Raw genomic sequence first — 5,245 nt, forward strand, 5'->3', positions numbered from 1 at the left:
ACTCTCCACTGCAGAGAGGCCATGACCCCCCCCCACACTCTCCACTGCAGAGCGGCCATGACCCCCCCCTCACTCTCCACTGTAGAGAGGCCATGACCCCCCCCCCACTCTCCACTGCAGAGAGGCCATGACCCCCCCCCACACTCTCCACCGCAGAGAGGCCATGACCCCCCCCCTCACTCTCCACTGCAGAGAGGCCATGACCCCCCCCCTCACTCTCCACTGCAGAGAGGCCATGACCCCCCCCCTCACTCTCCACCGCAGAGAGGCCATGACCCCCCCCCTCACTCTCCACCGCAGAGAGGCCATGACCCCCCCCCTCACTCTCCACCGCAGAGAGGCCATGACCCCCCCCCTCACTCTCCACCGCAGAGAGGCCATGACCCCCCCCCTCACTCTCCACTGCAGAGCGGCCATGACCCCCCCCCCCCTCACTCTCCACCGCAGAGCGGCCATGACCCCCCCCCCCCTCACTCTCCACTGCAGAGAGGCCATGACCCCCCCCCTCACTCTCCACCGCAGAGCGGCCATGACCCCCCCCCCCCTCACTCTCCTGTCCTTGGGTATTACATTATTTTTTATTATCTGTTCCCTTGTGTAGGTAGGGTGAGGTCAGCTCCCATTAAGATACTTCCTGTTTGAGTTTCTGCCTATAGGAAGGAAGAAGCAAAATGGAGTCTTGTTCAGATTTGCCGAAAGGAGGGTGGGGGAGGGCCTTGTAAGCATCGCAGTAGTTTGAATAGCAGTGGTCCAGAGTTTTAGCAGCGCGAGGACTACAGTCTATATGTTGATAGGACTTCGGCAGCCTAGTCCTCAAATTAGCTTTGTTGAAATCACCCGGCTACAATACATGCAGCCTCAGGATATGTGGTTTCCAGTTTGCATAATGATGAACATGACTGTGAGTTCATGAGGTCTTCAATACTTTTCTTCTGTCTCATTAGACAATCTTCAGCAACCTCCGTAGCGCCGTTCAGTCTGAGCCAATAGTCAAATGGTTGTTCATCAGCCAGAGGTAATGTGGCATAAAGGTCAGTGAGGGGCTTCCCTGAAAAAGCAGTGTCACTAAAATGTCGTTTCAGTAACGTCAAAGATGGGACTTGGGCCTTTAGATGAATCAACAGAGGGATTGCTGCGTCGCGGGCCCTTCCCATAAGCCCCACCCATAACTCCACTTTAACAACATCAACGGGCCCTTCCCATAACTCCACTTTAACAACATCAACGGGCCCTTCCCATAACTCCACTTTAACAACATCAACGGGCCCTTCCCATAACTCCACTTTAACAACATCAACGGGCCCTTCCCATAACTCCACTTTAACAACATCAACGGGCCCTTCCCATAACTCCACTTTAACAACATCAACGGGCCCTTCCCATAACTCCACTTTAACAACATCAACGGGCCCTTCCCATAACTCCACTTTAACAACATCAACGGGCCCTTCCCATAAGCCCCCACCCCATAACTCCACTTTAACAACATCGCGGGCCCTTCCCATAAGCCCCACCCATAACCCCACTTTAACAACATCAACGGGCCCTTCCCATAAGCCCCACCCATAACTCCACTTTAACAACATCAACGGGCCCTTCCCATAAGCCCTTCCCATAACTCCACTTTAACAACATCAACGGGCCCTTCCCATAACTCCACTTTAACAACATCAACGGGCCCTTCCCATAACTCCACTTTAACAACATCAACGGGCCCTTCCCATAACTCCACTTTAACAACATCAACGGGCCCTTCCCATAACTCCACTTTAACAACATCACGGGCCCTTCCCATAACTCCACTTTAACAACATCACGGGCCCTTCCCATAACTCCACTTTAACAACATCAACGGGCCCTTCCCATAAGCCCCACCCATAACTCCACTTTAACAACATCAACGGGCCCTTCCCATAAGCCCCACCCATAACTCCACTTTAACAACATCAACGGGCCCTTCCCATAAGCCCCACCCATAACTCCACTTTAACAACATCAACGGGCCCTTCCCATAAGCCCCACCCATAACTCCACTTTAACAACATCAACGGGCCCTTCCCATAACTCCACTTTAACAACATCAACGGGCCCTTCCCATAACTCCACTTTAACAACATCAACGGGCCCTTCCCATAACTCCACTTTAACAACATCAACGGGCCCTTCCCATAAGCCCCACCCATAACTCCACTTTAACAACATCAACGGGCCCTTCCCATAAGCCCCACCCATAACTCCACTTTAACAACATCAACGGGCCCTTCCCATAACTCCACTTTAACAACATCAACGGGCCCTTCCCATAACTCCACTTTAACAACATCAACGGGCCCTTCCCATAAGCCCCATCCATAACTTCATCTGCTTGGTCCATCACAGATACTTCCCTCTCACGCATGTAAACCATGACCGTATCCTCCCACTCGTGCCCTTTTCACAGCCTCTAAAGTAGACGTCAACACCAGGTTCAGGCCCCGACAACATCCGTACCCCCTACAGCTGCATGCATTCCCCATAACATCGTCCCAACGTGTCCAACAGTTGCCTTTGACTCCAAACAGGAGGCAATGTTCTCCCCGATGGAATGACCAATCCGCTGTACCAATGTCTGCTATGACTCCAAACAGGAGGCAATGTTCTCCCCAATGGAATGACCAATCCGCTGTACCAATGTCTGCTATGACTCCAAACAGGAGGCAATGTTCTCCCCAATGGAATGACCAATCCGCTGTACCAATGTCTGCTATGACTCCAAACAGGAGGCAATGTTCTCCCCAATGGAATGACCAATCCGCTGTACCAATGTCTGCTATGACTCCAAACAGGAGGCAATGTTCTCCCCGATGGAATGACCAATCCGCTGTACCAATGTCTGCTATGACTCCAAACAGGAGGCAATGTTCTCCCCAATGGAATGACCAATCCGCTGTACCAATGTCTGCTATGACTCCAAACAGGAGGCAATGTTCTCCCCGATGGAATGACCAATCCGCTGTACCAATGTCTGCTATGACTCCAAACAGGAGGCAATGTTCTCCCCGATGGAATGACCAATCCGCTGTACCAATGTCTGCTATGACTCCAAACAGGAGGCAATGTTCTCCCCAATGGAATGACCAATCCGCTGTACCAATGTCTGCTATGACTCCAAACAGGAGGCAATGTTCTCCCCAATGGAATGACCAATCCGCTGTACCAATGTCTGCTATGACTCCAAACAGGAGGCAATGTTCTCCCCAATGGAATGACCAATCCGCTGTACCAATGTCTGCTATGACTCCAAACAGGAGGCAATGTTCTCCCCAATGGAATGACCAATCCGCTGTACCAATGTCTCCATGGAGACCTCCCCACTCCGTGTATTTTGGGCAAACCTCTTTCGTTCACATCCTTGGGCGTTTCCCTGTGGAAACTATCATCAAAAACCCCCCCCAAAACCCTTCAGTTTAGACATGGGTGTAGAAGCAACTGGAATTCTGTCTGAGCCCCCTACCAACAGATGGTGACGGATGAAATGTCAGGAAACCCCTCCCTCTCCCAACACCTTCCATCTTAATAATGAGAAATCAACACACTAAAGCAAAAATGCAAATGAAAAAAATATATATTTAAAAAATAAACTCATGTCAAAATGTAACCTAAATCTATTACACTGGTAAAACCCAGTTATATCAGATGTACATTACAACACATTATAACACAAAAGTTATATAGTTTATCCGTGAAAAGAAAGTCCCAGTCAATATAGAAAGTCTCAATAAGAGAAATCATCAATTTAAGTAATCAAAAAACGACGCACAAGCGCCCTCTTGTGGCAAAAATACAATATCGCCATAAACTGCACTAGCAACGTCTTATCTGATTCTCCAACGGCGAATTTATGAGATGGAAATCCAGCGAAGGATGATCCAGAAGACGTTGGATTGGATCATGTACGATCATGTACACACGGACTCCAACTTGTAGCACCAGTCATGGAGATTTATTCTGATAGAAACAGCACAAAATTGCACGTCATGCAATGCACGGCTCACCATCCAACTCTGCACTCAAGCACGCTGGTTTGGTGCTTGTTCACTGGGGCCAGACCCGTCGCCAGACCTCAGTCTTAAGGGGGGCATATGAAATGCATGGGAGGGCAGTGCACAATTATTATTAGCCTACAATACGTATATTTAATAATACATTTCCTCATGTGGGGGGGGGGGGCTGCAAGCATTTTTGGGGGCGGGCCCGGCCCCCTATGGCCCGCCCATAGCGACGGGTGTGACTGGGGCAACGTAGTTACCAGAATAATACAACGACTACAATACACAATATAATATTTTTAACAATGTACCAGATAGAAACAGCACAGAATTGCACGTCATGCAATGCACGGCTCACCATCCAACTCTGCACTCATGCACTGTACAAAATATACGAAACCGCCCTACCAGACACAGTAAGTTGCTAGCGAGCATTAGCTGGAATTCTCTACAACAAAATGCACAACAAATATGCACAAAAAAACGCGGCGTCTTATGTGTGATGTTTTAATAATATTTACAAACAAATTGATATAAATTGTACATTCAAATCATGACTTGGAAGTGTAAAAATCACTTTTGACTTACAGTGCTTTGCAACCAAGAACCTACCAGGGGTTTGGTGCTTGTTCACTGAGATGATTCTAATTTAAACATCCTCCCTCATAAGCAAGCCAGCCAATAAACATCCTCCCTCATAAGCAAACCAGCCAATAAACATCCTCCCTCATAAGCAAACCAGCCAATAAACATCCTCCCTCATAAGTAAGCCAGCCAATAAACATCCTCCCTCATAAGCAAACCAGCCAATAAGATGCCATGTTGAGTAGCTGAAGGCAAGACAAAACTAAAAACCAAAACCAAAAACCCATTGCTAATTTATAGATTGGCAGGTAAGGGTGCTCTCGAGCGGCTAGATGTTCTTTACCATTCGGCCATCAGATTTGTCACCAATGCTCCTTATAGGACACCACTGCACTCTATACTCCTCTGTAAACTGGTCATCTCTGTATACCCGTCGCAAGACCCACTGGTTGATGCTTATTTATAAAAACCTTCTTAGGCCTCACTCCCCCCTATCTGAGATACCTACTGCAGCCCTCATCCTCCACATACAACACCCGTTCTGCCACACATCCCTGGGTCGCTCCTCTTTTCAGTTCGCTGCAGCTAACGACTGGAACGAGCTGCAAAAAACACTCAAACTGGACAGTTGT

The sequence above is a fragment of the Coregonus lavaretus genome (genome assembly GCF_964263955.1).
Source record: "Coregonus lavaretus genome assembly, contig: HAP1_SCAFFOLD_4809, whole genome shotgun sequence".
Lineage (NCBI taxonomy): Eukaryota > Metazoa > Chordata > Actinopteri > Salmoniformes > Salmonidae > Coregonus > Coregonus lavaretus.